We start from the raw sequence: 8571 nt of genomic DNA on the forward strand, positions 1-8571 counted from the left end.
AAAAGATGCTTTAGAGAAAAATCATTGGCTTAGTTGTGATCATGTTACTCTCTGCACCAAAACAAGAAGTGCATGCGTGCCACATTATACTTAATGATATTTGGTACTTGTAAATCAAGACCCGCTTGTTTATATCTTGATAAACTTCATCTTGAGGAACGCTTGCAAACCAGGTTACTCACAATCCGAGATTACACTGTACCGAGATTGCAATGACAGTAAAGACTATTCTATTTTATTTTAACAAATTCATACATTAATAAAAGTCATGGGGGAAAAAAACCTACAGTGCTTTCCTGGATACCATGGCAACTGGATACAAGTGCATTAAACATTCCTCAGATGCTGCATATTTCTGGAGATTAAACTCTTTCAGATCCTCCTCTGAGTTCATCAACAAGAAAACCACTGCTAACCACTGAACTGAACTAAGGTCGACTCCCTTAAGGCGATTATTTCCTGTTTTATTCAAAAAGACCTGAACTTCCTGTACCAGAGACAGGTCATTCAGTTCAATGAGACAATGGAACAAATTGACAGAATGGCATATTGTTGGATTATCTGCAATCATTTTCTTGATATGCTTAGTTATTCCTTTTTTTGTGTTAGCAGCCTTTTCCCTCAGATATCTGTGTCCTCTCTCTGTCAGTAGGTCTTGTAAGAGAACTGAATTGGACTCCAGTGAGAGACCCATAAGGAAGCGGAGGAAAAGGTCCAGGTGTCCATTCTTACTCTGTAAGGCCTTGTCTAGTACTACCTTTAGAAGGTGTAACAGAGTTGCTTTAAAGATTTTGACTGTTTGTTGTTTTGAAAGATTTCTATTGACACATGAGAGAAAAGCATACACTGCAGCAAGATGCTCCTGAACACTCAGATGCACAAAGCTGTACACCTTCCCCAGATGTGAAGTGACTTCCTCAATAAAGATCTGAGTGCAAACTCCTGAGTACACTGTGGCCTCTCTGACATCAATGCCACACTCAGTGATGTCCTCCTCATAGAAGATCAGGTTTCCCTTCTCCAGCTGCTGGTATGCCAGCTTTCCCAGTTTTAGTACAATGTCTGCAATCTGTTGAGAATTCATTTCTTGACTTTTGGGATCCAAGTTTGAGCTGTAAGATCAGGAAATGTGTAAACATTTGAGTCAGGGTCTTGGGGACGTCTCCAGTCTTTGCCTCACTGAACATTCCCTCGAGAACAGTCGCTGTAATCCAACAGAAGACTGGCATGTGGCACATAATGTAAAGACTTCGTGATGTCTTCAGGTGTGTGATGATTTTATTAGCCAGGGTTTGATCGCTGATTCTTTTTCTGAAGTACTCGTCTTTCTGAGGGTCATTAAACCCTCGTATCTCTGTTAATCTGTTAATATAAACAGGTGGAATCTGACTGGATGCTGCAGGTCGAGATGTTATCCAGAGGAATGCAGATGGAAGCAGATTTCCCTTAATAAGATTTGTTAACAGGATATCTAGTGAAGCTGATGCTGTAGGATCAGTCAATATTTTGCTGTTTTGGAAATCGAGGGAGAAACGAGACTCATCCAGACCATCAAAGATAAACAAGATTCTGTGGTGATGATAGTCTGTTTTAAGTTCTTTAATTTCTGGAATCAAACAGTGGAGAAGCTCAAATAAACTGAGATCTTCTTCCTTCCTAAAATTTAGCGCTCTAAAGTTAAATGGAAAAATTAAGTCAAAATCTTGATTTGCTTTTCCTACAGCCCTGTCAAGAACAAACTTCTGCACAGACACTGTTTTTCCAGTTCCAGCAATACCTTCTGTTAACACAGTTCTGGTGGGTTTCTCATTTCCAGGTGTGGGTTTAAATATCTAATTGTAACTTATGCACTTCTCTGTTGTTTCATATCGTCTCATAAATTCCCTTTCGACACGTCTGACCTCATGTAGCTCATCGAGGTGTCTACTGGTGTGATGTAGAGTTCTGTGTAAATCTCATTTAGAAGTCTTGACTTTCCATGCATAGGTATTCCCTCATTAATTATCCCAAATTTATTCTTCAGTATAGATTTGAATCTTTGATTCCACACAGGGTCCAGTCCTAAAAACATAAAGAAAGCAATTTGAAATTTGGCTTTGGTTAATCACTTAGAATTTATAAAAAATAATTCACAATATTTTTAGGTGTTAACAGAAAATAACAACTGCAAATAAGATTAAGAAACATTAAAAAATGCAGAAGTAATGTTCTGTTTTTTTTTTGTTTTTTTATCTGTATGTGAATGGTATTCTGTATCTTACCTCTATCCCTCTAACATTGCTTGCTGTCGATTCCGGTCTCAAATGCTAAAGAGTAATACTCAATCAATTAATCAAATACACAGATGAATTAATTAGTTTATTATTTAATTAATCACAATAATCAAGACATTAATGTCTTTCTTGAACTTAAAATAAAAAATGTATGTTAAAATTCTGTGCACCGCAGAGTCCAACCTGTCTGTTAATTCCAATCTGCCCATTTTAATATGGATGATTAAAAAACATACAGTATATTAATAAAAATGCTTAGAGGAACAAGAGGGCCCTGGGCATACTAGTGCTTGGGCCCTAATGAAAACACTTAAAAGGTTCTTCAGTGGCCTCTGTAAAGGAATTCTTGAAGGTTAAATGCTGCCTCATATAATATAGTGTTTCTCTGCACCTTGGGGTCCTTTACTGTTCAAACAACCCTAATGAACTCCTTTTTTAAAATTATAGATGGAAAAAATATATATTTTTTTGCCTAACGATTGTTTTTTTGCTTGATTGACTCTCCTGCTGAGTAACCCTAATATACCTGTGGCACGGTTATATGTGAATAACAGAGTTCTTTTACACATAGTCTTGTACACCAGGTTACATTAAAATAATAAATAGTTCTCTCTTTTCATGATGCCTAGCTGATGCTGCAGATAGTCAGTAACACAAGGGCTGGAAGAAAAGTTCTTAGGTGGTCATGAGAAGTGCCAACAATATATTGCACATAAACTAATAATTAAACAGAGAGAGAAAATTCCAGCATACTTTAGGAGCAATGAAAACTAAATCTAAACTCTCAAATCACACAAATTCATACCTGGCTCTGGGAATCAGCATCCGGCATTAAGGACAGGTTTGAAAAGCCTAGTTTGTATTTTTAATAAAGACAATATCAAACAAATGTTAAGTAAGAAATTAAACACACCACCAGTCAATGGTGTCATAAAGTGAAGGTATATTTGCCACCCTGTGTCTGATTGTTCCTAAACATTGCCAATATAAGGAAATATATCTATTGTTATTATTAATTTAACTACCAGGTAATTTAGTTTACTTTATCCTAATGCTACCTTTTTTGTGAATATAAAACAGGATACAACAATAGTATTAATTCTTAAATCAATAAAAACTGGAGCGTTCACAGAACATTCCTTACCGTTCTTTCTTTTCTTCTTAAAACATTATATTCACACCCATTGACTTGCCACTCCGCAGGGACACAGCACTGGGTGCAGCTAAGTCAGTCCTTTCTTTCTGATATCTAATTAAAACAATGTACATGTGTTTACGTTCATCATTATATTACACAGCAGGTCTACCATATTCAATTTTTCAATTCAATTCAATTCAATTTTATTTATATAGCGCTTTTAACAATGGTCATTGTCTCAAAGCAGCTTCACAAAAATTATTTTTTCTTTTTTTCTTTTAGAAAGGAAAATATTTGGAAGTGTGTATGTGTGAGAAAAATGTGTCTAGATAATAATTAAATGAATGAATGATGAATGAAATGTCTCTGATGAGCAAGCCAAGGGTGACGGCGACGGTGGCAATATAACAGAAGTTGTGTAGATTAACATGAAGTCCAGTTCAGCACAGGGGGTCAGTAGGTGCAGAGGGCAGATGGGGTCTGGTTCACTGGAAGCACAGGAGCAGGATGTGTAGCTCCAACCATCATAAAGCAGAATCCAGCTGGAGCTGGTCCTTCTCTGGATGCCTCAGAAACCTCGCAGGGTTGGCCTTTGTCTACTAAAGCTGGCACAATCTTCAGATGCCTCGGGATGGGTAGAAAAATACAGAAAAGATAGAGAGAATTAGCGTAGTTGCCATTCAGGATAGGTGTACTGGAGTATGAGGTTATGGGATGAGTTACGCATATGTGAGATTAAAGAGATGCGTCTTGAGTCTACCTTTGAATTGGGAAACCGTGTCTGCTCCCCGAAAACTGTATGGAAGGCTATTCCAAAGTTTTGGAGCTAAATATGAAAATGCCCTACCCCCTTTTGTAGATTTTAAAATTCTGGGAATTACCAGAAGTCCGGAGTTTTGTGATCTTAAGGAGCGTGGTGGATTGTAGCGTATCAGAAGACTGGTTAGGTATGTGGGAGCTAAACCATTTAAAGCCTTGTATGTAAGTAGTACTATTTTGTAATTAATTCTAAACTGAACAGGTAGCCAGTGCAGGGATGATAATATAGGTGTTATATGGTCATATTTTCTGGATCTAGTGAGAACCCAGGCGGCTGCATTTTGGACTAACTGTAGCTTGTTTATTGAGGATGCAGGACAACCACCCAGTAATGCATTACAATAGTCCAGTCTGGAGGTCATGAATGCATGAACTAGCTTTTCTGCATCAGATAGGATACTCCTAAGTTTGGCAATATTTCTAAGATGGAAAAAAGCTGTTTTTGTGATATTGGAAATATGATTTTCAAAGGACAAGTTACTGTCTAATATTACGCCCAGGTCTTTTACTCTTGAGCTGGTAGTAACAGTACATCCTTCTAAACGCAGGCTGAATTGTGAAAGCTGTACTGGTTTTTGGGCCGATGAGTAATATCTCTGTCTTATCTAAATTTAGTAAAAGAAAGTTATTTGTCATCGAATCCTTTATGTCCTGGATACACTCGGTTAATCTAGACAACTTGGGTATTTCGTCTGGTTTTGTTGAGATATATAATTGGGTATCATCAGCATAACAATGGAAGCTAATCCCATGCCTTCTAATGATGTTTCCCAAGGGAAGCATGTATATTGAGAACAGCAGAGGTCCCAAAACGGACTCTTGTGGGACCCCATATTTCACTGGCATTACATCAGACGGTACTCCATTTAGATCTACAAAATGGTATCGATCAGACAGGTATGATCTAAACCATTTTAATGCCTGCCCCTGAATACCTATATGATTTTGTAGATGATCTATGAGAATATTATGATCTATGGTGTCGAATGCAGCACTAAGATTAAGTAAGACTAGTATTGAGATGCAGCCTTGGTCTGGAACTAAAAAAAAGTTGTTCGCAATCATAACTAGCACAGTTTCTGTACTATGATGGGGCCTGAAACCTGACTAAAATTTTTTGAGGATATTGTTCCCCTGTAAGAATTTGTATATTTGAGCTGACACCACCTTTTCTAATATTTTTTTATATAAACGCAAGGTTTGAAATAGGTCTGTAATTTGTTGTTTCATTCGCGTCCAAATTAGATTTTTTAAGAAGCGGCTTAATAACTGCCAAATTAATAATGTTAAGAAGTGGCTCTCCAACCGTACTGTAAGCATCACTTCTGTTAAAAACCTGGTTGGGATTGGGTCTAACAGGTACGTTGTTGAATTAGCTGAGGTAATAAGTTCATACAGCTTTTCCTGTCCTAGCACTGAAAATCTAAATGTGAAGCTATAGGCTGAACTGGATCGTGAGATACTATTAGAGGTTGAACCGTTATTTTGTAGTTTATTTGATACTATTAATTTTTTTCATTAAAGAAGTCCATAAAGTCTTCACTTCTAAACTGTGATTGGATACTCTCTGCGGGCATCTTAGGTTTTGTTAGGCAAGCCATAATGTCATGTACTAAATAAGAACCTGGAATTGTTTTGGTTTCTTGCTATCAGTTGGCTAGGATGCTCGGTCCTAGCAGTTTTTAGGGCCTGTCCATAGCTGCACATACTGTCTTTATACGCAATTCAAAAAACTGCTAAGGTCATGGGTTGCTCTCTTTAGGGCGCGAGTATGACTGTTGTACCACGGTGCAAGTGCTTTATCTCTGACTTTTTTTAATCTGATGGGAGCAACAGTGTCTAATGGTAAAAATAGTGCCCATGCTGCTAGTCACTTCATCTAGATCGTCTGCATTTAGGGGTCTAATAAGAATTTGGGACAGATCCGGCAGATTACTTGTGAATCTGTCTTTAGTAGTCGGATTCATATTTCTAACAAATTGATAACGTGGGGAGACACAGCTAATCTGTTCTACGGGTAGAGTATATATCAGGAGGTGATGATCTGTGATATCATCACTTTGAGGTAAGATCTCTATATTAGAGACATCTATACCATGGAATATAATTAAATCTAGTGTATGATGAGCGGCGAGTTGCTTTATTTATATTTTGTTTAATCCCAAAGGAATTTAGTAAATCCATGAATTGTCTACATGAATGTTAAAGTCTCCTACTATTAACACTTTGTCAGAGTTAACCAGTAGGTCTGATAGCAGATGTCCAAATTCTTTAAGAAAATCCACATATGACCCCGGGGGTCTGTACACGGTGGCCAGAGTAAAATATAGCACGGATTTATTATATATTTTACTGAGTGCAACATTAATGATGAGCACTTCAAATGAGTTTAACCTGGGCCTTATTTTTTGAGTAACAGTGAGTACATCATTGTAGATAGTGGCGACACCACCACCGCAACCAGTTAGACGGGGCTCGTGCTTATAGAAATATCCTGACGGAGTAGACTCATTCAGACCAATATATTCATTTGGTTTAAGCCAGGTTTCGTTGAGGCAGAGTGCGTCAAGGCAATAATCTGAGATCATTTCATTAACAATAAGTGCTTTGGGCGCAAGGGATCTAATGTTGAGAAGTCCAAACTTTAGAGGTAGATTTTGATTACTTATTTGGCCTTTTTCTGGTTTTCTGGTTATCAGATTGTTTCGGGCAAATATAACAAATTTGTTCTTTTTTCTCAGACACAATTCCTATAGGACAAGCTATGTGTGTGCGTCTATCAGTATGGTGAGTTGTGATGTGGCTAATGTGATTGGAATCTACGGTATGACTTACCGCCAGTCAGATGGTTCGTAATGTCCTGGAGATGTTGTCTGAAAGGACCGCTGCTCCAGCTCTGCTAGGGTGCAGGCCATCGGTGTGGTAGAGCCTAGGACGCTCCCAGGAAACAACAAAGGGTAATCTCTGTTGTTGACACCAAGATTGTAACGTAACCATTCATTAAAGACAAATAATCTACTGAACCTCTCGATTCCTCGCTGAAATGTGGGAACCAGTCCAGATACGATAATCCTTGTTGTGGGTGATGTGCTACAGACCTTCTCAACCAGGCTCCTGAAGTCCTTCTTTAGGATCTCCGTCTGCCTCAGCCTGGTGTCGTTCGTGCCAGCATGAAGGACCACAGCTCGAATGTTCTTCCTCAGGGCCGCAGGCACCTGTGCAGCAACATCAAGAACACGTGCTCCATTTATATGGAGGTATGCAGGTAAACAGCGAGTGTACGCCTTACCTTTAGCCAAGGTAGCATGCACGTGTCGGACGATGGAATCTCCGATGACCAGCGCGTCGTGTGCCATCTTGCGGAGAGGAGCGAAGCGGTTTCGGGTCGAGAACTCGAAGACTGGTGGTGGCGGAGGAGGAGAGGTCCTCGCCCGGGGCTTGGCGCGCGTCTTCCGCTGCTGCAGGCCTCGTGGTATCCCGGAGCCGGGGTGAAGGAAACCTGGGCGCGCTGCGTCCTCGGTGCGTTGGACCTGGGCAGAGAAGCACGCGGGGTTGAAGTTGTAGGAGAATTCTCATGCCGAGAATTTACCTGGGACAGGTGAGCGTTGGTCCGCAACGATTCCAGCGTGGCTTTCCGCTGCTGTAGCCAGGCCAGCTTCACCTGTAGGTCGTGGATCAGCTTCTCCACGGCCTCCAGCTCCAAATCCACCGAGTGCAGCTCCAATGTCTCCTCACCTGCACACAGGGGCAGAGACACAACCGACATGGTGTCTAAAAATAGAAATAACCGTGTGAGAGAGCGTAAACAAACTTGTAATAGCCGGGCTAGCGATGTCAATGGAAAACCGGCTAGAAGTGGTGTGCTGCAAAACAATTAAAACTTATACGATATAAACTCATACGAAAATGATATAACACGCGTTTCGAGTGAATATATTATAAGATGGTATAAAATACTTGTAAGTGCATGTTATTCACAAGTTCTCGCGCTCAAGGCGAGGCACAATCTCGCCCTCCGTTTGGTAAATCCGACCACGCCGCCGTCTTCCTCATGCAAAATACAAAAAAAGGCTGAAACAGGAAGTTCCAGTTCAGAGGGAGGTCACGCACTGGACGGACCAATCGGTGGCCGTGTTACAGGACGCACTCGATGACGCAGACTGGGACATGTTCAGAAACAGCTCCAATGATGACGTCAGGGTGTTTACGGAAGTGGTTGTGGGATTCATTGGGAAATTAACGGACGATACCGTAGAAAAAAAGACTATCATAACGTTTCCCAACCAGAATCCGTGGGTGGATAAAACCATCCGCAACGCTCTAAAATCTCGCACCGCTGCC

General features: G+C 40.0%; 1 pseudogene; it reads right to left on the reverse strand.

Moving 5' to 3' along the window:
* The window catches only part of LOC128528136 (NLR family CARD domain-containing protein 3-like), an 18580-nt pseudogene extending 10994 nt beyond the window's left edge, over positions 1-7586 (reverse strand).
* Between the last annotated feature and the right edge of the window lie 985 nt (positions 7587-8571).

This window comes from Clarias gariepinus, chromosome 7 (assembly GCF_024256425.1).
Source record: "Clarias gariepinus isolate MV-2021 ecotype Netherlands chromosome 7, CGAR_prim_01v2, whole genome shotgun sequence".
NCBI lineage: Eukaryota > Metazoa > Chordata > Actinopteri > Siluriformes > Clariidae > Clarias > Clarias gariepinus.